We start from the raw sequence: 27,861 nt of genomic DNA on the forward strand, positions 1-27,861 counted from the left end.
AAAATAAGTAGGGTTCTGAGACAAGTGGCAGCTAACAGACTTTTATTTACCTCTCCCAAGTAAATTGGGTAGTGCATCAAAGCATGTAGATGTGTGCTTTTCCCACTGTATTGCTTTGTTTCATTCCCACAAACCACAAGAAAGTTAGAGCTGAAAACTGAAATGAAGAGGCGTCTTTATTAATAGTCTTTTAATGGCACAGGAACAGCTGTTAATACTTTGAAAGAGAAAAAGTGAAAATGTGAAAATGGACCCATTAATGCATGAAGAGAGGCAAAGAAATCAATGAGGGATCTCCAGTGGTTGAGTTGCTGGCCTGCTTTTTCATCTCCTTTTTTTAATTGGTCTTTAACAGGGAGAGTGGTACGGACAATTGGAAGGGAATAGAAGCTTGGCCAATACAGCTGCTAATGAAGGCCAGGTAAGGAAATACTTTTTTCAACTCTGTGATAGGTTGGGATCAGCAGATCTGGACAATATGCTTCCCAGGTTTTTAATTGAGCTAATGAATTGACTCTGTCGCTGGCAATTAATTTTGAAAAGTGGAGGAAAACCAAGGTAGTCTCAAAGGATGGGGGGGGATTAAATACAGTGCTAACCTTTACTGTGGAGGGGAAAAGTCACATTGGTAGGTCTGCATTTCAGCATCAGCAAAAAAGTGAAAGAGAACAAGTCAAACAGGGGACTTCTATGGAAGCACAGTGAGGTGTGAGAGGTGAAGGTGTGACACCCATGGAGGGCACATTCTGCTGATAAAAGACTCACAAACCTCAAACATTAAGATATCCATGCCAGGAAAAACGTATTACCTGTTTGGGATCTAATTTCTACTGTTTAGATGTTGGGAAAGATCCAGTAAATTTCACATATCCACATTCTAGCAAACCTTTGCCAGAACTTCCTAGGAAATATTACTGGGGTAATAGACCTGAGCAATACCATGCAGCCTCAAAATCAGTCAGAAGACTCTTGGAAATGGAGTGCTGTGTGTGAAAGATGGGTTTGTAATAGACTGAGCAGGCATCAGAAATTGCTTTGCTCTAGCACTTCTGCTTGTACTTAGCTGAGAATACAAACAGGCAGCTCCTCAGGCAACACTGCTTTGGGAATGCTTCCCCACAGCCAAATGTGGAGATCTTGATTTGGACAGACATATTAGAGTGCCACGAAAGCACTGTTGAGGAACAAAGCCAAGCTATCTACAAGGAGATCATGTGTAGGAGCAATGTTTTCCAGCTAGATTTTGGAAAGAAATAGGGACTACTGAGTATTAGCACTCCTGGTGGTGTGCAGAGGGACATGGCATTTCTGTTTTCCCTCTTCCACTGAATTCCCACTACAAGTCATCTGTTATCTGTGCTCTGGGTGGGATGTTAGACCCAAGGTGCAATGGCAAGGCCTCAAGACAAAGTGTCTGTACACAATTATTTCAAGGAGACAGCTGAAGATGAGGACTATTTTAAGATACAATTTTTGGTGTCTGGACACATCAGCTTAGATGGAAGAATAGAGAAGGAGCTGACAATGGGGCAGGTGATGCACATTTTGTTTGGGACTGTGTAGGAAGAGAGCAAACTTTAAGGAGAAGCAGCCTCAGTCCCTCCATGTAGCACAGTCCTGCTTCCCAAGCCTGCTGAGCTGAGCTGCCTGACACACACCTTGGGCCACCAGGGCCCAGCTGCCAGCCCAGCCTGTGCTTTGATCTTCCCTTGCTAGGGTTAGGCTGATCAATCAGCATCCAATCCATGAAGGGCATGGGCTGAATTCCTTATTCACTGCCTTGTTGCTCACAGTCCAGAGCTTGTAACTGAGGGGCCAGAGCTAAAAGCCTGTAAATATCCACTGTACTGACTTCAATGAAGCTACTTTGGATTTACACTAATGAGGCAGAAAGTAGATTGTGGCTCTTGCTCATCACTTTGTAATCACTCTGGCTCCCTGAGACAAAGGCAGTGAATCAACAATGCTCATTATTTCATTTACTGCTTTGCTTAAGCCACCCGCCCTTTCTTTAGCTATTGAGTGTTTCTAAAGTAGCCTTCCATTTGCCAAGATAAAGCATAATAGCCTCTTTTATTACCTTGGATTTTTGTCTTCCTCATCATGTCAATTAGTGTTTGCATTTTAACGGAGATCCTGCCTGAAAGCATTCTATCCTCTAATGTCACAATTAGTGTTTCTTTCAGTTGGACCAATTATAGGTGATAATGTTACTATTTGACAGTGTTTGTGTTCTAATTAAGTGCCTGATTGCAAATTTGGTTCTCAATTCCAGCCAAGCTGCTTCTCTTTCATAGGTTATTCCCTAGCCACAGCTATCTACAGATCCCTGGAATTATGCATGGAAAATAAAAATAGATGAGTCACCACTTGTATGAAATATTTTCTCACTTTCATCCAGATTCATCTTCCCTCTTTTGTTATTGAGGACCCTGAGCATTTTTTCTTATTTGGTGAGAATCTTTATCAAGGACAGAGCATGCCACAGATAAAAGCAGAATGGAGCTTCTGAATGACAAGTTTAATCCATCACTTAAAGCTCCTGCTTTCAAGTGTCAGCCATGAACCACTGATTGTTAATATCACCCAGCACCAGGGTGCATCAGTACAACTGTTTTGCCCATTAAGAAAAACAAACAAATCAACACTGAATGTCAGGTTATAAAATGGGAAACCTCTTCCTATAAAGCAGGTTTGGGGACAGAAATGAAGTAAGATGAATTACTGTGTTTAAAATGGGGGACATGCTATTCTCATTAATATATATATATATATAGACATATATCTGATTCCATCTTATATTTGGCACTGCATAGAACAGCATGGGGACATTTGAGAGCATTATCTGTCCTGTAATTCTGCTTGCCCCACCTTGCATAAATGTAGATCTACTTCTAAATTTGCACCAGTTTGCAAGTCTTTGGATACTGGTGTGCACAAGAGAGCTGATAAAGTTCATGTGTAAGAACAGAGCATGCTGAAGCAACACACATTTGTGCAGAGTGTGTTGTGATTTTCATACCTTGTAGGATCCAACACATAACCAACAGAGTGTGATTTTTTTTTCCTGATCACCTGAATGAGCAATACACAGGCACAAATACAATCTTGCCTTGCTTCAGTGCCCTCAAGTGAATTGTGCTCACACAAGGGAAAAGGCCAATTTTATGGCATTTGAAGTGATGGTTGAAATTTTATAAGCAGTCAAGCTCGCTAAAACATTCCTGTTTCACAGATACCCAAGGACCTTGCAGTGCAATTCTATATCTGGGAAAGAGTTCCTCCAAGAGGACTCAGCTGATCACATTAATTCAAAAGGGCTAGACTGTGAAATGGAAAATGTTCCAGCATCATGTAATGTCCCAGTGTGGAGCCTGGTCCTGTACTGACTGGCACAAACTGCAGTTCATGGAAACAGAGCCTAGCTGGAAAGCTCTTGGTGGGCTTTTCTTTTGCACTGCCAAGAGCTCCTGCTGCCCAGGTACTCATGAGGCAGCTCCCAGCTGGGTCTTGCCTTCTCCCAGACATTTCTCTGAACAGCCTGCAGAACCAATGAAGTTTTGGACACAGGATCTCTGTCTCTGGACACTGCAGAGGAAGAGCAACCTGTAGCTCAGCTTCTGTGAGTTATCAGATCTGGTGCTAAATCACTCTATTGCTTAGGGGATTTTCCCTGTAGGTGCTCAGGATTTATAATACATTTCTTTAAGGTTTTAGTTGAACATATGGCTAAAACATACAGATATGCTTATGGAAAGATTTAGAAGCACTGTCTCCTTTTACTTTCAGCACAAGGAAATGATATTTCAGCACAAGGAAGTGCATATTTCTCTGTCTCCCTTCCCTTACTGCTCTCCTTGGTTCTCAGGTGTTTGATATGCTCAGGAGTTCTCTTGAGGTCATGGCTTTTCTTCTGAAACACAGAAACTTACTCTCTTGTGTAGCTATATCCCTTCTCCCTTAGCTAGTCCCCCCTCTCAAGAAGGACGTGCTGCCTTCCTCTTTCCTGTCCAGATTTCATATGCCTGAAATTCTTCTGCATTTTGTACACATCATTATGCTTTGTGGCTTTCAAGGCTTCTACTGACTTTGAGCCACCTGTCTGGGACTGTGAACAGCCCACTCTGTGCCCTCACTACATTGGAATGCACTTCACATAAGTCCCAGGTATTAGTGCTTTTGCTGTTTCAGAGCAGCAGCCAGACCATCTTCTTAGCACACAGACAGGCTCACCCTAAAATTGCTGTGAATAAAGGCTTTCTGCTTTCTAGACACCTCACTGGGGTTTGAAACAATTTTTGAATTCCTTATAGGCAGTAGGGCTCCTGTATCTCATTCTCTGGAAATGGAATAAGTTCACTGGAGGTCTTTGGATTATTATGTTAGGAGCACAGGTCACATCTTAACTTATTGCAAATTGAGTGAAAAAGACCTTTTCTGAGAAGTGACCTTAAATTCAGCTGGTGTATACAGCTGACCATTTTGTTTGATGTTTGTTGTGTTATCACAGAAGCATGATTTTTCCCATTTAAAAGCAAAAAACACTCACAGTTATTTACCTTCTGTCTGTGAGGCTAATTTAATGTTGAGTCGAGCATTGTGAGAGAAATAATGAACAGTAACTGCATATGCAAGAAACTTTAGGGAGTGAACTTCTCAGTCTGCTGATGAGGTGGCATTTAGGGCTGACAGCAGAATCAGCAAACTGCTTTAAAAATGAAGATGAACCCACTGCACTTAGGAGTTGCTTTCCTTCATTAATTTTCAAATGTACTCCTTCCCCAAAACTCAGTGACTGCCCAAGAGGGGGTGACTGTAGGGTGTCCCTCAGCCATTGGCAAGGGGCAAGGCATGGTAGTGTAAAGAATTCTTGAAGAACAAGTAGTGATATTGGCTTTCTGTGTGACAGATCTGTCAAATTTCCATTTGCCTTTGTTCTAAACTTTTTAGGTTGTATAAAAAGGGCAGTAATACTTAACTGCAGAAGATTTTCTTTCATTTCTGAAAAATGTAATGCTGTTGCAGGCACATTTGGAACATGGTAGTCAGTAGTGACTGCAGTGCCTAACTTGAAATGGGAAAATGTTGGCTGGGGGCCTAATTTTTGTATGCAATGAAAAAATGTCTTTGCCATTAGCTTCAGTGAGATTGTTGTTCAGCATCTGTGAGGTGCTACTTTGCACTCCCAGATGTTGCTGATGTCAGCTTTAGCCATCCTGCCAAACACAGGAGGGTTTTTTATTAAAAACCTCCAAAATTATGGAATGACCTCATAGTAAATATAGTACTTAATTTCATTGTAAATTCAGAAAAAAATCAAAGTACTGTATATTGCAGAGTGTAATGGAAACTGTCCTCAGGAGCCCTCTTCACTTGCCTGCCAATTTTAATGAAGCAGTTGGTTTCAGATAAATTAGAGATATATTATCTCCCGCGGGGATAATAGGTTGAAGAAGCCAGAGATGTGTTTCACTGTTTCTCTTGGTGCAGCATGGCTGTGAAACCCCACCATGGCAATTTTGCATTGTTTCACAGGTGCTTTGACATATGTACAGGAGGGGCTGTGCTAGCAGGGCCACAGATCTCCAGGACAAAGCTGAGGAAGTTCAGCAGCTCTCATGCTTGAAGCGCTGGTGATTCTGAGAACTGAAGGAAGACCACGTGGTTCTGAAATAATATATGATAAAGGAACCCTTAGATTACTAATTACTTAGATTACTAATCCTTTCTTCTTGGATAAGGTTTCTTCTGCTTGAGTGTCTACAAAAATGAAGCTCATTGCCTGTGTACCGCATGAACTGAGGTTTGCTGAAGTTTGAGAGGTTCTGAGATACATCTGCAAGGCACTTGTATTTGCTTGAAACAGCATTTTTGGTTAATATCTTGAAGGTCTTGGCTTACAAAAGCCTCTAGAATCATTCATTGAGACATGCAGACATATTTGTAATTGTTTCTAGTTTTCAAACAGACACAGATGCTAGAAGTTGAAAAATTGTGCATCCTTCCTCTGCAATAATTCCTACAAATTCAGTGATGCCCTCTGGTCCTCTGGTCCTATGGCAAACAAAATGATAGGGCATAAAACAAATGCCAAATTTACAGATCTTTCAGGTAATGCAGAAAAAGCCCATTTAATAGGGAACTGAGTCTTTTCAAGAAAGTACTGCAGCTTTGTATGATGATATTCTTAGTGATTAAAGAGGGTGTTTTATAAAAGCTGCCTAATCAGGCTGGTATTCTGTCTGAAATGACCCTTTTAGTCATCTTTCTACTCCATGGGAAGCTTTAATACTAACAAGCATAAACAAGCTAGGGTAAACCTTGAATTTACTGTTATTAATAGGTTTCAATCTGCTGCAATATCATCCCACGTCTCTCCAGGCAATTAAAGTTCGTTCTTGCTTTTAAAGGAGCTTTAATGGGCACAGCCAATGGACGATCTATTATCATGAATGAACTCAGTTACTATCTTAGTCACAATCAATATTTGCTTACACCAAGTTAGGAAAAATGCTGGAAGCTTAGAGAGTGGTTAAATGGCTGCTGATGTTAAGACAGCAGGAAAGCCTGAGAGCATTGAGAAATGTACCCTTAAATAAGTGCAGTTTGTCTTGATATTTCTATAGTCATCCAGGAAATAAGTGCTGATGATCATCTTTTCTGACACTGGTACTGCAAATTGGCATCAAGGAGATAAAGAATTACTAAATCTCAGTGAGGAAAGGTTAAAAATTAACTCTTTGTTTCCCTGATATGATGAAGAATGTGCTCTAAGAAGCAAATTCACTACAAAATGCTCTGCAAATAAGCCAAGTAAACAAACATTCATGCTTATATGTGTGACTGGCCTAAGTGGGAAAGCCACTGATAGACAGTGTCTCTTTGCTGAGGCCATCAGCTCTGCAAGAACCTAGCAGGGAATATTGTGCCCCAACAGGATGGCTTTGCCTCCCCTACAGAGCACGGGCAGCATGCCGGGGCCAGAAGGATCAATAATCTCACAAGGGGCTGAGGAGCAAATTTCATCAGAACCACGTCAACAGCCTCCCACAGGAGTCTGCTTCATCATCCTATCTGATGACTTAATCACTCCAGAGGGGAGCTATTTGGTGATTCCAGTGTTGGAAAGCAAGTCTAAACTTTCTGAACTCCGTGTTGCTTCTTCTCTGATTGAGTCACTGAACATTTCTGCTTCAGTATTAAAAACTGAAGCCAATTTTTAAGAACTGGCTTCATGTTCTGGGAATTGAAAGGTGGCTAGGAAGAAAGAAACTGAAAGAGTAGGAGAAACTATCAAAAGAAGTTTCTGGCTTTAGGACATCCCATCTTTCCCTTTCCCTTTCCCTTTCCCTTTCCCTTTCCCTTTCCCTTTCCCTTTCCCTTTCCCTTTCCCTTTCCCTTCCCCTTCCCCTTCCCCTTCCCCTTCCCCTTTCTTACAGTAAGGCTATCTTCAGGGCAGTCAGAATGTTATTTTGTCCTGGAATATCCTCAATGGGAGAGCCTGAAAACCTCCACATTTTCCAGGTTTTACTGTCTTAGATGATTAAGGTTGCCTTTGCTTTAGCAAAGCCATGAAAGGCTGACCTATATTTCAAAATGGGTTAGGATACAATTAATTTCTTTGGGCCCTGCTTGGAAGACATCCCAGAGTATCCATAGAGGCTGCCAAGCAAGCCATCAACAAAAGATTACAGATTTCTGATGGAGAGGTTTGTTTATGGTCTATTCCCTACATTGTGATAGAATCATTCTGGCCAGGTGAAAGGAAAGCAAGAGCTTCCAATTAATCATTTGCACTTCACAAATGAATTGTTAAAGTAACAATGGGTCAGTCATTTATTCTTACTGAATCTTAATTATCTGCCTTGAAAATGAGCTGAGATCACTGTTGTACACCTGGCATACTGTTGCAAGTACTGATTTGTATCATACTTTGCAAAGATGGGAAAGGCTTAGCTGGATTCAAAGGGTGAAAAAACTGATGTCAGAAAAATGTATCCAGGTCAATTAAAAAGAAAGTTGTGGCTTCCCCAGAAGCCCTCAGACATCAGTTTTGGGCACAGATATGTGTGATCCCAGGAGATTGTTCTGCAGGTCCTCTGAGACTGACTGACACCCCTGAGGAAAAAGAGCAGTGGCCAAACCAAAACATCAAGAAGTGGTTTGATTTATTCAGACCTGAAACAAACAGGTAAACAAAGGAGAACAGTTTTCCAGTGTGAAATACTCCCTTATTCCCCTCTTCCATTTCCTCTCATCAATCATTTCTACCAAACAAAATGTCATGTTGTTTTTAGGTTGGTTTTCTTTGTCCTTCTATTTCAAAACATAAGTGTAAATATTTTAGTGAAACATTCTCTTTGGGGAAGCAGCAAACAAATAATTTTAACCTTCAGTCAGAAATGTCTGTTGCTAACAAATCACTTATTAACATCAGTTCATAATCAGATTTTGACTGACCTAAATCTGCATTTTTCAAGAGGTGCAATATTCAAACAGAAAAGTGTCCAACCCTGAACTGGCAGCTGCTCTCCAGCCTCTTGAAAAATGAGATCTGTTCCCTCTTTTCCAAACATTTAGCATGAAGAAGAGGTCCAATTCTATGTCATCTATGCATCAAACTTGAGTACATCCAGTGTGAAAAAAATATTTTCACAGGTCAGTGCAAATTCTGGCCATGCAGAATGCTCACACAGTTTATTAGAAGTGCTGGGAACTTCTTGGACATTTCTTAGCCATATTCAGTATTCAGCCAAACTCTTCTGAATGCTTGGGTAGGCATCCCAGTGAAAAAACAAGAAAATCCAGTTGAAACAAGAAATAACTCTGTTTTAATCACATGTTGAATTGCAGTATTTCAGTGGATCCCTTCCTGTTTGCTTTATAATATTAACAATAAAAAACAACAACAAAAAAAAACCCCAAACAACAACAGCAACAGAAGGAAACCTGCTTCCCTACACAATTATTTCTCTTACTATCCCCAGCAAATCATCACACACTTTGCTAACATATTTGCTTGTTTTAAAGCAATTTAAGCTTCTGTTGCATTCTGCACTTGCTTTTTTCAGGCTCTAATCCAGAGAGGTGCAGAGCAAGCTCAGCTGCCTCCTGAAGCTGAGACAAGGCCCTTGGAGGTTGGGGCTTCTGAGACTGTTTTATTTCCATTCACTTCAGACTTACAAGTCTTTGTTTTTCATCTTTCTCTAAAGTTACTTTAATTAAAATGAAACAAGTCAGAAAATCCCACATTTCTGCAAAGCAAGGTCCAAAATAGCCTTGTCTCTTTGCGTTTGCTTACTGGGTCCTCCGAGGAGTTAGGCTTCCAATTTAAGAGCACGTTGTATTCATGTGAAGGGAGAATGGAAATTTCCACTCTAAGAATTTTCCTTAGAATGTTTCTGTTGGGAACAGTTCTGCATAAAAGAACACATTTGCCATGGAAGAAGTGCAACTTTCATCTTCCTAATACATATATCCTTTGACATCCAAGCAAATTGCACAGCAATAATATGTTGCCAGTGTTGAAAAGCTGTGCTTCTATCCCAGTGCCCCATGGCAGGGAGCAGGGTGTGAGGCGCAGTGGTGGTGAAAAGCCAGTGTGAATCTCAGGTGCATCAGGCCAGGCTTTGTTGGTGGACACAGGGAAACACCACCCACAGCACAGGCAAGGCCTCATTTCTCATACCACAGCTCCTGCCAGCTCTGTTCCAAGCAGAGAAACTGAAGGTAGCATGGGTGAAGAAAAAAAGTTCTTTCCTCAGCAACAGAAGATCTATCTTACAAAAAACAGAAAAAAATAACTTGGCTTGTTTGGCCTAGTGAAACAAGACTGGAGATGGGAGAAAACGACTCTGTGTAGATGTATCGAGGAGTAAATATTGGGGAGGGAGGAGGATTATTTAACCTAAAGAATAATGTTGGAAGAAGATCAAATGGATATAAATTGGCCATGAATAAATTTAGACTGGAAATTGTGGAAGGTTTCTAACCATCAGAAGAATGACATCCTGGAATAGCCTTTCAAATAAAGTAGTGATGGGCAGAAACTTCAATTTAAACTTGTGATATGAGTCCTTGAAACACCAAGTGGGTTTGAAAAAAAAAGGTGCTGCTACATTATATGTTTACATAAAATTTATTCCATGCTCTGGAGCTTCTACTGATTACCTGCCAGGGACAGAAAGAATTTTTTCCACTTCATACATAATTTTGATTCTAAGGCTGTACAGATTTTGGCTGGGATAGAGTTAATTTTCTGCTTCGTAGCTTATGAGTGCTGTTTTGGATTTAGGATGAGGATAATGTTGATAACACGCTGATGTTTTAGTTGTTGCTAGGAAGGCTAACTCTAAAAATCAAGGAGTTTACAGTTTCCCGTGCTGTGCCAGTGAGGAGAACAAGAAGCTGGGAGGGAGGACAGCCAGGACAGCTGACAAAAACTGGCCACAGGGATATTCCATAGCACTGAATGTCATGCTCAGTGTATAAACTGGGGGAAGTTGGCCAGGAAGGACCAATTGATGCCAGAGGATGAGCTGGGCATTGGTCAGGGGGTGGTGAGCAATGGTGTTGGGCATCACTTGTTTCTCCTGAGTTTTATCTCTCTCTGCTTTTCCTTTCCATTATTATTATTGTTGTTGTTATTGTTATTGTTGGTGGTAATATTATAATTATTACCACTATTTGTTATTATTATGGTTTTTATTATGTTTTATTATTATGGGTGGTTTTGTTTCAATTATTAAACTGCTCCTAACTCACAAGGTTTATGTATTTTTTTCCCACAGGGACAGGTGGAGTGAATGAGCAGCTGTGTGGTGCTCAGCTGCCTGCTGGGGTTAAACCATGACATGAGCTTTTTTCCTTCTTTGCCCTGAAGTATCAGGAGGAAGCAAAGGTAGATGCACACACATTCTTCAAGGTATTAAAAGCTTCCAGGTGGCTTTGATGATATAATTGTCCACATGCCCGAGTTTCTACTAATCTGATGTCAATGGGTAGTTTTCTCAGTTTTTACTCAGGAGCTGTGCACCACCTGAAAATTTAATCTAACATATCCTGAATATTATTATATGCAGAATATGATTGACAAAGTCAATCTATTGCTTTCTGCTTATCCTAGATGATGGCTGCAGTTGAAAAACTTTGATGACAGTCTAAGACTCCTGATAGGGCATGAAAAGTGTTCTGTGTCAGGCAAGGGCTGGTGGAGTAAGACCAAGCATTTCACAGTGCCCAGGCTGAGTAATTGGGATACAGGTCCTCCTGCGAGTCTTGACACTTTGAAACACAAAGTGTGATAAAGTGATGTTGCTGTTGCTACAAGAAGGCCTCTTGCCCAGCATTCATTTTAACCTCTTTGCCTTATGGCCAAAGAGCAACATGTCATATTGTGTGCTGCTGTTTCCTCTTCCTTCTATCCAAACCTGAACCAAAATCCTGAAGGTTTTCAGCATGGTGAGACGTGGAAAGAATCATCATTAGGCAGTAACCATTCTGCATCATCACTAACCAAAGGCAGTAACCATTCTGCATCATCACTAGTCAACCAGGCATTTCCCCTCCAAGAAATATGGAGTGTGAATTATGAAGTGCAAAGGAAGGCCCCACCTGTGAAATATGAAGTGCAAAGGAATCCCACATCCACACTTTAGGGTCAGTTTTCCATAGCATTTTCCTTTCCTTACTTGCCAGCATTTTCATAAGACTGCCAGCCTCATTTTCCAACCCAATGCCATCATGCTGAAGCTTCTTTAAAGGCAGTTTTAAAATCAGCCTGAACAGAACTTAGTCCTGCCTCTCCCTCTGAAAAACTCTTGGCCTTTCAGCCCATTCTGGACACTACTGCCAGCCTCTCCTTCCATCTAACCTGACCTGTGTCAGGATCTGACAGGAAAGACCACTTCCATCCTACTACCTGTCTGTGGCCTCCTACAGCTCATCACTGCTCATTTGTCTTCCTGAGCTGCTAATTATACGGGGCCAGCTGGCTCCCAGGTCCATGCTGGGGCAGCATAGTCTGGTATCCCTGTAGCCCATGCCCTTTAGCAGTGTCCCTGTAGCCCATGAAGTCCTTGGGAGTTGGAGTTGATGTTAGCATTTATAACTGGGAATGCTCTAAATAAATTCTTTACTCTTTCCTCTGTGTATCCAAGGAGAAAGTCCACTTGGTCTGCAGATAGCCCTGATCCTGAAGATTCTTCCAACCCCACTGTCTCCACTACAGGCACATATCTTAGCAAGTAAAGGTTAAAGGAATAAGTCCTTGAATTCTGTCCATCATGCAAAGTCCATCTCTCAACCACTTCACAGGAAGCACTAATGTAGCTTCTGAGAAAAATAAGAGCATGAAGATAGAAGTAAGGGAGAAGGGAGGAGTTTTCAGCTGAGACTTGGAATGAGATGGAAAGCCACCAAAGCACAAAAATATTTACAAGCCTGTTCCAGATGACAGGAGGCATAGAGGAGAAATTGCTCATCCCACCTCTGGTCAGATAGCATGAAGAGGCAGAGAAAAGCAAAACTTAATGAAACTAAATGGCATTACATATGGGAAAAAAAAAAAGGCTTCTCTGCACTGGATGCAGTGAATCTGTAGAATATGCTAGAGAGAAAGGCAAAGAGCTAAATAATAAAGCTAGATTTTTATAAGTGTTTGGTCAGTGTAGAATTATTAATAACATGCAGAGCAGTGTCAAGTAACTTAGAGGTGATCAGATTTCAAAGCTTCCTAGGATAAGCCACCAAGACATGCTAATCTTGGGATGTAAATGCTCAACCAAAATTCCACTACTGGGAGTATTACAGGGGTGTGTTCCCATTTGCAAGAACCAAATAGTGATCCCTGCTGGAGAACAGACACTTGCTGCACTGACCACTGCTTATGCTGTTTCTCTGTGACCTTGGTGCTGTTCATATTTGTCAATTATGCTGTTCATCTTCATCTGGGTATTCAAATCTGAATATTTCTTCCTTTACATAGTCGAGGAGACAGTGAAGTGTTGTGCCTCCCTATCCACACTCCTGCAGGATTACTGAAGGTCAAAGCTGGGATAACCAGCATTTACTTCTTGCAGGTTTACTATTATCTGAGCAGTTCAATTAAGATGAGGCTGAAAGGAAAGCAGCTGGGGCTTTAAAAGCTCTCATCTCACAACAAGCCCATCTTCGTGCCCCATATGTTTTATCTGCTTCCCTCCTGCTCTCAGAGAGCCCTGGGATTGCCCAAAATGCATTCAATATATTGAGACTTTCAGTTAATGCACAGACACAGACAAACACACACACACACACAAACAAACACACTGCCTTTCCCCCCAGGAATCTTTGCAATGTTTCAGGTATTAAGCAGGTTGAAATAACCAGGAACAGCAAAAATTACAATAATTTCATTTGGAAATAAGTAAGCATAATTTTTAGTGTAGGATAGGGAAATTCCTTCTCTCCCTTTTTAACCCGCTCATCCAAACCATTCTGTGATATCTGACATGATATGAAATTATGCAATGCATTAGTTACAAGGACGTTCCCTGCTCCCACATTCTCTGCTCACACCTTTTCATCTGCATTTGGCTACCCCCAAGACCTGGTGCAGGGCAGCGCTGCCTCATGTCTGCAGGATTCCTGGCTGAACGCTCCTGCCATGCACAGGCAGCGCTGGGCTCAGCGGGAACGGCAGCGGAACGGCCTCACGCCAGCTGGTGAGGGCACTGCAGCATTGGTGACCAGCTTGGAATAAAAGCACAGCAGCTACAGTATTATTCAGGAACTTAGGGAAGAGGGCTCATTAGGAATGTAGCTAGAAAGAAATTTGAGTTTGGGTAGTGGGTATGGACAAATTACTCCTGCCTCTGCTGAAGCCATCTCCAGTGCCACAAAAAATGCAAAACTCACATGCCCTAAAAACGGAAAGAGAGAAACACCAGGAGGATGAGTGGAAGGGTGCTGGGTGAGTCAGAGGTCAATGGAGCAGGGAAACAGGAGCTGGTGTGAAGAGGGTGTGAGGGCTGAGGGACACCAGTATTCTACAAGCATCCTTCATTACCAGTTGGAAGCACAGGTGAAAAAGAGGAGAGATGTCATATTATGAGCTTATTTCAATTGCTACCTCTTTGCAGCCAGGACTGGCAGGGCTAAAAGCTACAAATCACATTCTGGCTCACTCTAACTGGGTTAAACTCTAAGGAGTCTAACTCTTCACTTAAAAAGACAAAACCAATTACCAGCAACCTTCTTCTAAGGACAAAAAGACTAACTGGCTAATAAGGGTCTAAGAGGGGGCCGTTCCATTGTAAGAGACACACCATCCCACTGTCCATTTAAATGTCTCCTTTAATAGCCATATTTTTATCTATGAAGACTCAGAGTACAATATTTATTCTTACTGTCCAAAGTGTTGCCCCAAGGATTTTAATGGTTACAGTAATTTTATTCCATGTAATGGAGATGCCTTTTAAATGGGAAATGAGGAATTATGCAGTCTGGATAATATGCTCTACTGTGGTCTTCCCATTTGGCTTAGGAGCAAATATAGAACCATTCCAGAACTTAGGTTTTGGAAGAGAGGGAAACTTTTATCTATTTGCCAGTCTAGTTAGGTTCTCTTTACTTCCTTGCCCAGAAACAGGACAAAAATTCATCCATGGGAGAAAATTCCTCAATGCAAACTAACAAAACAACCATAAAAAGGGGTCTTGTTTTATGACATGCTCCATTGGAATCACAGCATTCTGCCTATGTGGGCATATTTTCTAACACATTATGCAGAAACAAGTCAGGGAAGATGCTGAGGATTGTAATTTTCTAATTTAATTCTGCCATTTCCAGTAATGGAAAGCCATACTATGGCTATTTATCTTCATAAGTGACAGATGCATTTCATTAAAACTTCCTTAAATAATTTCTCATGGCACTTGAAGGAGGAAAATAAGGAGTGAAAAGATATCTGTTTTGTAAGCACACACACATCGAGGTTTTGAGAGATGTTAAACACGCAGATGATCTATGACTGCATTAAAGAGGTCAAGTAAAAAGACATTTTTCTGGTGTTTTTTTGCAGTGTTGATGCCTGTTGAACTCATCATGAAGCAATCTGACATTGACTGCTGCTGGATGAAAATACGCTAATAATATCCCCATACACGGCTATAATGAGTGCCACTTGGGAGAATCCCAAAGCTCGGTGTAGTGCTGTGACAGGCAGATGCTTCCCTTCCAAATACTGCTGAAATGCTGCCATGTAGGAGCAGGAGGATGCAGCAGCTGCAGAGCAAGTGACTCTGCAGAATAATTTGGCCAAGAAGTGAAGAACTTTCTATTCAGTTGAAACTGCGTTTAAATAAGCAATGTTCCAGGGCAGGTGAATATTCACCTAATTTTCTTACTGTGCCAGGCAACTGATAGTGGTGCAATAAAGTATCTGTTGAAGAAATCTGCATCATGTACTGATGCACCTCTACAGTGTGTTCTGTGTGAAGTTCTAGCCCAGGTCTTGGCATACAGGTTTGCATGGAAGCCACAAAAGCATCACAGAGGGAGAGCTGTGGGTGGCATCTTTTACCATTTTTCTGTTGTCCTCATATTCCAAATAGCTCAGGGAAGCCTGAAGGCTTGCAGCAGTTCCTAGAAGGTCATTAGGTCAAAGAAAATCACCAGTGCATCTGCATTTTCCTCACTCATTCAGTAAACCCATACAGAAGGGAATGCGATGGGGAGGTTTAGAGGTAGCAATGTCATTGTCTACTCCTCAATTTCCCATTTAGAGAAACTTTTTAACTTAGGGGGTTGCCAAAGGAGACAGAGTGGCAAAGAGAGCCTTGCCCAGACTCCTGCCTCACAAGCCTATCATCCAGTCAAGCAGCTGCTGCCCAACAATGCTAGCAAAAAGGTCAGTGGCTACGTGAGCTGTTAAGAAAGAATTCACCCCTAGATCAAGGAGGAGAGAATTCCCATATGCTGGTGGTATGGATGGATAAGTTTTCATGGTCTGTAACAATGCTGTTTTTACTCCAGGGTCCCCTTGTTAAGGCCCCAGAGCTGTCAAGCAAGCTGGAAGAGTGCCTGCAGCACCTGTTGCCATCCCCCTGGCACTCAGTAGACCTCTGTCTATTTGGCTTCATCACCTTTCCCTCACTTTACATTTGCTCTCAGCAAATAAAGCCAAGGGAATAAACTATTCAGGAAACACTGCCCTCTCTTTGGTTTGTGAATCTTGCAGTCCTTTCTCACTCTCATTCCAAACTACTGCCTGAACATGCTCCATTTGCTATTCTTTTCCAGTGAAGTTTGTTGACAAAGATGTCATGTAGAGCAGTGTAAATCAGTATGGACTAGATAGGTGATCTTCCTTCTACACTGACTGAAGAAATGCTAACTGTCTGATGAAAAACAGTCACCTTCTTAACAGGAACATTAGCAAATGAGCCAAGGGTTGCTTCTTCCAGCATGCCTAGAAGACATGGTTTCCATACATAGAGTGGACTGGGTGCTTTTCATCTCAATGGGAGATCCACCTGGTGCAGAGGAGCAGCACCCAGGGCTTGAGAGGAAAGCTATGCATTGGACCAGTGTCTGCCTCCTCCCTCCAGCCAACCTGCAACCTGCTATGAGTGGCAGGGCACCCACTGCCTAATATCCCATGTATTTCATCAGGAATCCACCTCCTTTGCAAACCTTCTAAAGGTATTTTATATCATGGTCATTCTCAAGTTACCTGGACCAGTTTATCAGTCAGCACCTCAGATAAAGGCTCTCAACCAGCAGTATGAGTTCAGCATGAGAACTAGGGCCAACACACATAAAACCTTCCTTTCTCCTTCCTCCACTGCTCCTGAAGTCAGTCTTTATTTCCATATTATGGCAATGCTGTATGAGAAATCCTGCATGCCCCTTTCCTTGGTCTGTTGAGTCACTGTGGCTCTGACTGCAGGTGGGTGAGAATACCTATTTTGGCAGAGAGGACCAGTGTAGAGGAAGTCACAGAGACTCAGCTCAGGGGAGCTTGGCTGGCAACAGGAACTTATGTCAGCCCATCAATAAAACCAAGCTTCAGAGGGGGCTGAGCTTTCTTACTCATGCTCTGGTGTTCAGAGCATGACTCAAATAGTTCCCAATGCATGACACTTGAGGGCCACATGAGAAGTCTTTCATCTGCAGTGTTTTGGCTGGGCTGTTCCTGCCACCACCTCTTTCTTTCCCCTTGAGTTTCCATCCAGGTGATTAGTTAGGACTGAGCCATTCCACAGTGCTGCTGTGGAAAGGCTCAGTGGTTACCAAAAAAGCAGAAGTTCAAGGGGCAAAGTAAAAATTTCCATTGCAGTTAATCACTGGCCCCACTGTGGAACTCATCAAACTTTGAGGAAGCAATTGAAGCTATTTGCACTTGTGGAAAATGAGAAAGACAAAAGTACAGGAAATTGCTTGTTGTTTTGCTCTCAGTGTCACAGCTATGATTACTCTCTTTTGGATGAGATTCCCCTAGAAGAAGTGGCTTCCAGATAAAGGATAAAGAGACTAGTCAGAATTTGTCTCGTTTGTTTGCTTTGAAAAATACTTTTCATGCTTTCTCTGATCCTTAAAAACAATCTTGATGCATGCAAGAAACATCCCCCTGGAAAATGAGGGCCCAGTTGAACACTCTGCTCTGCCAACTTCACCTGTCAGATATTTAAAGGTGAGGAGGGTTAACTGGAGCTCTTAATGGATCCAAGCCACCACATTTTTGGTCAGAAATTGTTCTTACACGTAAAAAGGTAACTTTGTAATAGAATTGACAGCTGTGCACTCTGGCTGAGTGTTTGGAACATAGACTTCAGTAAGGCTGACCATCAGATGAGGCACATGAAGAAAACACAATGAATAGACTGTCATGAGCATCAGGTCTCTGGCTGTGAGAGGACAGGCCGGTCCACTCTCCCAGGTGATGGACCCCCAAGGTGGCCTGTGATCCCTCTGAACACATCCGCAGCCCATATTTCCTGGAACGCTCCTCAGAAATCACTGTAGCAAGTCTCTTCCAAGACCAAATTCCCTAAGTGGAAGCCACAACAACAGAACTGTGAAGGGAATAGACCTTTCTGAGCACTGGTTCCACTTGATCAAGGCATGCCAAGAATTTAGCTTGACTTGTCTACCTTGATTTCCATATAATTGCTGTGAATTGCGTCCCTCCTGAGACACAGGTTTATGTAGCAGCATTTAAAACTGTGACCTGAGGAAATTCAGAGTACTTCAGAAAACTCCATGTCCATGAAAACACCTCCTGCCAGCCCTTCTGAGGCCATGGCAGGGTCTGGCAACAATGAAATGCGTAGTAATACACCAACCAGATCTTCATCTGACATAAACCAGTGTGGTAACATTGTTTTCAGGCCATTTGTAACTGGAAATCAACATGATTAGGAGTGTCATTCACAAGGAGGGAGTGTCAAAGTTGTATTTCTCTTTTTCTTGCCTATTCCTTGGTTGTGATATTATCACTGTCATGGACCCATGGCATTCTTTTGTCTCATTGCAAGGATACAGAACTCGAGTCAATTTGGAGTACACAACACACTGACTTGTGACTGTATATTGTAACAGCTGTCATTGTATCAGGTTAATACTGTTGGATAGAGTTTTTCTTTTCCAAATGTGAGTTTTTACATCTGCAGAAAAGCAAGGGAACAACCAACAAAGAAAATAAATGATCCTTTTTTGGGTTTTTAGTTGCATAATTTTAATGAGATTTAAATTCTTAATTCCACTGGAGTTGGCCCTAAACAAGTGATGTACTCTTCCAAATACTATGGGGATAAGAGCTATGTGCCAACTGAAATATTTAATCAGAAACTGAAATAAACCTTATAAGCATGTCCAAGCCACTTTACATTAAAGTGAATGACAGCACCTCAAACCAGTGGTAGAAGCACAAAAGTGATCACTAGAAAATTAATTATAGAGTCATAGAATGGCCTGGGTTGAAAGAGACCTTAGAGATCACCCAGTTCCAACTTCCCTTGAATAAGCAGGGATGCCAACCACTAGATCAGGTTGCTAAAATCCCCATTCAACCTGGCCTTGAACACTTCTAGGGATAGGGCATCCAGTTTCTCTAGAAACCTGAACCAGCATCTCACCATGATCACAGTAAATGATTTCTTCCTAACATCTAATCTAAATCTCTCCTCTTTTAGTTTAAAACTCTTTTAGTTCCCCCATGTCCTGTCAGTATCTGCCCATATAAAAAGTTTCTCACTCACTTTTTATAAGCCCCCTTTAGCAGGGGAAGGCCACAGTGAGGCTTCCCTGAAGCCTGGTCTTTTCCAGACTGAACAATGTCAACTCTCTCAGTCTGTCCTCATAGAAGAAGTGATCCAGCCTTCCAGCCATCTTCCTGGCCCTCCTCTGGACCCATCCCTGCAGGTTCACATCTTGTGTTGGGGACTCCAGGTCCTGATGCAGCACTCCCAGTGGGGTCACATGAGCAGAATCCCCTTCCAGGATGAGTTTGGCTTTCTGGACTGGGAGTACACACTGCTGACTCACGGCCAGCTTTTCATCTATAAGAGCCCCTAAGTCCTTCTCTGCAGGCTGCTCTCAAAGAGTTCTTCTCCCTGTCTGTCTTCATGTCTGGGATTGCCCCTAACCTAAGGTACAGCATCTTGCACTTGGACTTGTTGAATCTCATTAGTTTCTCATGGGCCCCTGTGATTAGCCTGATTTGTTTGTTTGTTTAAGTTATGATACTATTTTTATTATGTGGGAAATAAATAAATCCCTGTAATAATGCTTCACTGGGTTCTGACATTTTCTGATTGTCAGGAGAATTGAGATTCACGTAGAATTGTCAGATGGCACATAAGAAAATGCAAAGTACAGTGGCAAACATGACACGAGTGTAGGAATTATGTCTTGCTTTCATTTGTGCCATGCACGCTCTTGGTAGAAACCATTTTGGACATTCACTAGGGTATAAAAGATCAGAATATTATACTGTGATTTGCCTTTTAAGGCATACCATTGCCTGTGATGTTTTAAGAGCATCCATGAGGACATACACATAATGTATACAATAATGATGATGATGGTGGTTATATATGTGGAAATAGCTCCTCTGAAATCTGCATGCACATCATTTAAATGGCCAGCTCTGTTCCTGGGGTTTGTGTCTTTCTTCCTTTATCTATAATCTTTCCTTTCAAGACATTCATTGGATATAACTGATGGAGTTAATGCTTTTGTTTTTACCTCTGCAGAGTCCATTTTTAGAAGTCATCTTATCACTCTCTCCATTCACTGTCCTTGCCCTCCCTCTTCCTTCTTCCTCTGTTAAATCAGACTCCATTCTTCCTCCAATTGCTCTGCACAACCTTGCATTCTGCACATTGACCTTTCATATGCTGCCGTTTGGATCACCAGCTCCAGCCATTACATTAGCAACACACAATTACACCCTCAAGGTAGGCTCAAGTGCAGATCCTACCCCTACCTAAGTACCTTAATGAATGGAAAGGTGCTGATGTATGTTTGAAGTATGATTTCAGCTCACGTACGACAGAAGGGTTCTGCAGAGACATGAAACCATGGGTAGTGATGGGAGCATTTCCCAAATGTTTCTGTTCTGCCACAGTGCCCTCTGAATGGTGCTGCTCTCTGAAGTGCCCAAGCATTGTGTCTTTTTCTGGAGGTTATTGCCAAAGCCACACCCAGATGTCACAGCGGGGCTGTGACAAACACTGAGCTCAGATTGGCAGTTTTGCTTGGTCTGAGAGCTTTCAAAAAAATGTTCTTGGTGGCCTAATCAATCAATTTTGCTTTTGATAAGAATGTCTGTCCTGATATGCTGTAGTTTTGTGATATCCTTTGCTGTTTGGGAGTGTGATGCAGTCGTCAAAATACCTATGCTTTTTTCCTATTCTTTTTTTTTTGTTAAATTCAGAATTCAACATACATTTTTCAGTGAACATACAACATCAGAACTAAAGCAATTCTGGCCTCCCTCGAAACAAAAGAACAATCTGACAATGAAAGATGCCAGATCTGGCAGATGAAAGAATCTGCCCCATGGCTATGTGGGTAATGAACATAGAGCTACATGGGTCATGATCTAATGTCTTTGTTATAGTCTTAGAGTTGTGATAAATTGAGCAATATGTGAAGTGGTGGTTTTCAATCCATTCAAGGTATTGTTTGTCCAGAATATCACAGGTAAAATTTGCTCTCACTCCACAGACCACTAAGAATGAACTTTCTCCCTTCAAGGAGGAATTTTGCTGTGAGAAGAGATGGGAACTGGACAAAAGGAACAGTTTGAGGTTATCCCATACTATCTTTGTGGAGATGGTCTCAGTGCAGAGGTATCTTCACGGTGATTCCAATATTAATTCTAATAGCCATAGTTCACTGGAATAACCATCAGGTATTATTTTTACATAAAAGCATTTAATATTGCTCTTACATTCTTCACTAATTTGACTTTGCAAATGGGACCTCCTTCAATCCACAGAAATCTTACTTTAGCTTTGTTTACAAAAAAATTCCTTCTGAGATGAGTAAGTCTAAAAAAAATCTGTGGCATGAGGGATCAGTGTGTTTAATTAGCCAGTTCAAAAGAAGTGGGGAAAAGAGATAATTTCTGAAAGATCCCAGATGGAAACCAACTTGCTTCCAGTGGAACTGCTTCCAGCATATTCTAGGTTATGCCTGTGTTTGATATGATAACCTCAGTAAAATCCAAAGTAAAGTGATGGAATAAATAAGTGTGTGATGAAAAGAAACGGAATTTAGCCTCCTTTTGCACTTCTTATAGCAAGACTTCTTTAAACCTTGTCCCTCACTGAAAAGTTTCTTCACTGAGAGTATCCTGATGAGAGGAGGGGAGATGCTGGCTCGATCAATGGCTGCCTCGGTGGATCTTCGATCAGCTGGCAAACACTCAGCCTCTGGCTGAGGCAGCTTTCAGAGAGATGCACTTCAAATATGCAGTGCCTTTTTGCTAGGTTTGAAATGATTAATGGCAGCAAAACCTGCATGCTGACAACATGGGGTCTGTCAGGAGAAACCTAACTAGAACTCTGCAAGGGTTTTGAAATTGGGAGAATATGGCATTTCTTTGTATACTATGTGCAGAAGGAGAGATGTTGCACAAACATTTGGAAGTTTAGGTCTATTTCAACACCCAAGAATTTAAGTCAAATGAATTCACCACTTTTTTCCTAATTAATTAGACAAGCCTGCTTGCTGGACCAGAAGCTCAAAAAGACAGCCCATAGCTGAGGGTTTCTAAGCAGTTTTATCCTCCCTCTACCAGGGTTTGACTTTTTTCCTTTGCCCTCAGCATCACAGTGTCACACAGGCAGGGACACTGCTGCTGGCACAGGATCTCCACCACTCCTCTCCCTCCAGCCCATGCTGTAGTGCTCCAGAGCCATCCTCAATAGGCAAGCCACAAACCTGGGATGAGGAGCTGATTTACAGAAGAATGCAATGCCATGGCATAACCCAGGCCATCAGGGAAGTCTGAATGCATTTGGGACAATCATTTATGGCTGGCAAAAAGGGGAAAAAAGAGAAAAGAGTGAGGAGGAAATTGCTAGTTTTGATTCTGACATTTTCCAATATAAATCCTTTTCTTTTTCATCCCAGTGGGATCTTTCAAGGCTAAATTCAGTCACGCTTACTTTTCAGAAGCTAAAACAAACGAGGTCTCCCTGCAACACACAACTGAATTCAGTTCAAAGCTAAAGCCTCTTGGTCAGATTTCCCTCTGGGTCAACTCAGAGAGATACAAATTTTCCTGCTTTACCCATGCTGCTGCAGAGCAGAGACTAAACTGTCTGCACAGCTCAGCTATTACAATATGTTTCCACATTTAGCCTGCTCAAGAAGCAGGTGCTGGTGGGAAGTACAGCATTCACAACCAGCACATGTCCCCAGTGACACACTTTTAATGCAGAACATAAAAACATGCAATAAAAATATTTATGCAAAAGTTGAAAAATGGGCTGTGAGCTCTCAGTTGTTTTCAGTGGGATAAGCAATTTTTCATATGCTTTGGCAAATTTTAGCCTAATTAAAAGAACAAGTAGGTAACTACTGATAGTATACACGGATAAATTAGAGCAATAATCTAGTCATCTCTCCCAAACCTATCCAGAAATTTATGAGGACTTTGATGAGGTGCAGATGGGGCCCTTACAACAGACACAATAATGAGGCCAGAGGACTCAGGATTAGAATTTTACACGTCCTATGAAATTTTGTAACTCAGGGCCAGTGTTGTTCAGTTGCAGTAAGAGGCATGCAGAGTGGTAGAAAAACCCATCACCCCATGCATGTCACTTTTACATACTCTTAGTGACTTGTTTAATCCTCTGTGCTCTGCTGTCACATTTTTTTCTTTCACCTCCTGCAAACTGATGTCTCTTTATCTGGCTCCACTTGTCATACTTCAGTATTTCAGTCACAACAACTCCGTTCAGCATGACAGGCTGGGGGCAGAGTGGCTGAAAACTGCCCAGCAGAAAAGGACCTGGGAGTGCTGGCTGACAGCACTGTACATGAGCCAGTGTGTGCCCAGGCGGCCAAGAAGGCCAGTGGCATCCTGGCCTGTATCAGCAAGAATGTGGCCAGCAGGACCAGGGCAGGAATTGTCCCTCTTGGCACTGGTGAGGCCACATCTCAAATCCTGTGTTGAGTTCTGGGCCCCTCACTATGGGAAAGACATTTGGGTTCTGGAGAAACTCCAGAGAAGGGCAAGTGGAGCTGGGGAAGAGTCTGGAGCACAAGTCTAATGAGGAGCAGCTGAGGGAACTGGGGGTGTTTAGCCTGGAAAAAAGGAGACTCGGGGGTGACCTTATCATTCCCTACAACCACCTGAAAGGAGGCTGTAGCCAGGTGGGTGTCAGTCTTTTCTCCCAGGCAACCAGTGGAAATGGCCTCAGGTTGTACCAGGAGAGGTTCCCTTTGGATATGAGGAAGATGAGTGAAAGGAAGGTAAAGCATTGGAAATGCTGCCCATGGAGGTTGTGGAGTGACCCACCACACTGTCTTGTTAAAACCTGCTTCTGTCACTTCCACAGGTGTTCAATTTCTGCCATCCATGTTAGTCAAGGCCTGGTTGGTTTGCTGTGATTATGTAATATAGGATGCAGAAAAGTGAAATAAAACAACAAAACTAACTGAAAAGGCCATCCTTTTCTAAGTACAATGCTGAACCTTTCTGACTCACACTCTGGCTTCCTCCCATTGCCCTCCCCACAGGAGGAAAAATTCATGCTGGATCCCAACACCTGGTCATTGTCTGACATCTTCACATCAGGAAACTCTATCAGTAATTGCTCCTGCTCCCTGATGTTTGATCCCAGGCCTCCCACACTCATCAAGATACAGGAGGCTCAGTACCTTGGAGGCTAGAATGGTAACAAACACAAATCCCTGCTGAGAAGGCAGGAGATGTGAGTCAGCATGAGCAAGACCCAGATTACTGTGAACAACACCCCAACTGAGCAATAGCAACTTAATCATAGTCTGGGAGTCAGTATTGTGCTCTTACTGAAACAATCAACATCTCCATTTTCAGGATCCATAGGAATACTGTGCCATTTAATAGTTTGCATTCTGGCTGCTGAAAATCACCATTCTTTTTGCTGTCTGAGGCCTCAAAAATTGGCATATTTTGTCAAAAGAAAAAGATAATCTTTTAAGTCGTGATTTGAGTCAGCAAATATCCTATCACCTGCTAAAAATGTCACTTTTCACTTTGGAATCTCATAGTTATAAATCATAGGCTGTATCTTGCTGATAAATAGGAGAATTGAAGCAGCAGCAATGTTTTTCACACTGTGAGCTTTTGATCAAAACAGTGTCAGGAGGAGATCTATGCACAACCTCTGCTTCAACCACTGCTTGCTTGCCTGTGCACATTAGAGATGCAGAGGTCTTTGCACAGATCAAATTTAGACATTTAGAACAACTGTTCACTTCTCTAGCAAGAGTCATAGGTGCCTTTACATGTGGCAGGAAGATGCACAGAGTTCCTTGTTTATAATAAAAAGAGTTGCCTTTGCTCTTCCTGTAACTCCATTTGAGATATTATTAGACTTCATCTTATGTCAGAAAGAAAGTCTGAAATGAAATTAAATGAAATCACCATAGAACCATATGCCACACTGCTGAGGCACAGCAAAAGTAAGCTAAATTCACTATTGCAGCTGCCAGAGTGAATTTGTCTGTTTTTATTGGTATATGACTCAGCTTTAATATTTTTCTAAGACAGTTCTTGATAGTCTTATCGACAAATAAATAACATTAATAAGACAGAAGAGTTGGTCACTTCCTTCCAACCACCCTAGTAAACATATTCTGGCCATAAAGGGAGGCAAAACAAACCAGAGCATCCAAGTGTCCTTCTTTGGGATGGAATACTCCTAACCTTTTTGCCCTGGACAGATTTTCTCATCAGTGAGAAAGCATTATTTAGGGAGAAGAGTACAAAAGGCAGAAGTGCTGAGTTCCTATCCTAGGTTGGACTATTGCCTTTGGGGATCTTCAGTAGCTCTTCCCACAGCCTCAGTTTCTTGTTGGAGCATAAAATACAATTTTTTTTCCTACAACACATACACAGTAAGGCCTTATCAAACTTTCAGTAAAGTACCTGGTGTTTCTGGGATGAGAATATAAATGATTGCTCCCACTCCCAAAATAGTTAGTTTGGCACCAGAGGAAGAAGTTTCCTGAAGCTTCTGGAATGGAATGGAAAAGAAAAAAGGAAGAAAGGAGAAGAATTGATCTGCCCTTAGATAACAGTTGCACAGATGTTGTCTCATCTCCTAACCTCACATTTATGTGATGTTGCACATTGGCAATATGAGGCTTTTCTTGTGAGCAGCACTTTTATTTATTGCTACTGAATTAATTTTCCTTTAAGAAATAAAGTTCTTTAACTGCTGGTATTATTGGTTTGCTCTCTCCATTTTCTTACAGCTTTGAACTAAATCCTGTCACCGCTTCTTTCTCCTGAAGTGATTCAGGGCACTGTGCTTCAGATCACAGGGCTGCAAAGTGTCATTTGGTGTCTTTTAAACTGTAACCACAGACAACAAAGGCAGCTGGCTTTGCCATGACTACTGGATTTTGTAGATGTCCGAAAACAAGCCATAAGTGAAATATCTGTGACATTATGTATTTGTGATACTATTGCAAATGGAAGCATTTCCATTTCTGTAGGCTAAGCCCTACTCCCTCCTCCAAGTTTGCCATCAGTCTCAGTCTGCTATTGCTCCCATCCTGAGGATCTGTGTGCAAGTCAGGGATGTTTATTAGACAGAGTTAATTCCTTTCAGACTCCTTCTGAGTGTGGCTGTGACTGACAGAGGCGGATGCTGTTTGCAAGTGTCAATGGAGCATGACCTCGAGTTAATACACTGAATGATGAGAGAAAAGGAGATTCATTCAGCCTCTGAACTCTGTGCTGAGATTAGCCAGAAGTACAGAGCACATACAAATCGCTGTTTTGTCAGCACAGCGCTTGGAGGAGTTTTTAAATATTTCAGCTATTCTAAGCCATCATCCTCAAGGCTGGGGCTACTAAAAAAAGAGGAGGATCAAAACAACATTTCTGATCCAAACATCATTGTTTTAGATGTGAAATTTGGACCTGGAGGCTTAAAGCAATGCATGGCAGCCACAGCCCCAGGGCTGATGTGAAAGGACTTGCAGTAACATGCACAGAGCTGTTTACAAAACTCAGAGAAGGAACCACAGGATATTTAGCTTTTCAGTAGTAGATGCCTGTTCAACTCCAGCCTGGCGAGGAGAAATTGGAAGTTACAAGGATCTCCACATTCTGTCTGTCTGCTTGTGCTAATTGCTCTAATTTCAGTAGCCTGTGGCCATAAGTTGGTTTTCCAGATGCCATCTCTGCATCTGGTATTAGCAGAGCAGTCAGGGGCCACATAGGCCATGGTAGGTGACCTTTTCTCTTATCTAAGGAGCTCTGTCCAGATCTGTCTGTCTGGGGGCACAGTCTGATTAGTGTTCAGGGCATAGATCTTATCTGTACTTGGCTAAAACAGTTAGAAGGTTGGGGAAGACCCCTGGAGAATAGCAGTGCTGGAGGTTTTTGTGTGATTTCTTCCCAGCTATATAGTTGGTCCTTTCTTAGACTTTAAAAAACAACAGAGCTGTTAGCAGAGGTATTGGAAGAAATATGGTTTCCCTCCCTCCTCTGGAGGAGTTCTGAGTTCTAGCAGTAACTATTACCAGAGGCAGGATTGTAGAGAAGATATCAAATCTCTTTCTATCTGCGCTTCCTATTGTTGATTCTGACAACTACATCCATTTAGGGTCAGATTCTATCGTACATTGCTGCTTTGAAGCCAGCAGACAATAAATGCGGAATTTAGAGCATAATAACTCCAGTAATTTCAGTGCAAAGAATCCTCTGTTCACCTCTGTTCACAGCCTGTTTCTCTCATGCGTGGTTCTCTTGACTTTGCATCCAACCCTGTGCACAAAAACCTCTGCATCATCAATTTCTCTTGCAGTCCTAACTGAAGGAGCTGCTTCTCTCTCTCTCCATTGCCACCCATCAGGCTTTTGAGTCTCTTAAAACAGCAAGACCAAAACTGGTCCAGAGGTGATCAAACCTAAGAAAATTATTACCACCTTCTCTTCTTGCCCTTCCTTCTATCTCTCCTCTCACAGCTGCCCCAGGGAAACAGACATACAAAAAATCTGCACAAGAGGCAGAAGACAGTAAGTGCATTCTTTTGTGAAGGTACCAATATTTATCCTGGGACTGCTGCAGTCCACTAAACCTAACACACAGAGATTTTGGGTTTGCTTTCTGTTAATAAACTTTGGGGGTTTGTTACTAAC

The sequence above is a fragment of the Ammospiza nelsoni genome, chromosome 3 (assembly GCF_027579445.1).
Source record: "Ammospiza nelsoni isolate bAmmNel1 chromosome 3, bAmmNel1.pri, whole genome shotgun sequence".
Classification (NCBI taxonomy): Eukaryota; Metazoa; Chordata; class Aves; order Passeriformes; family Passerellidae; genus Ammospiza; species Ammospiza nelsoni.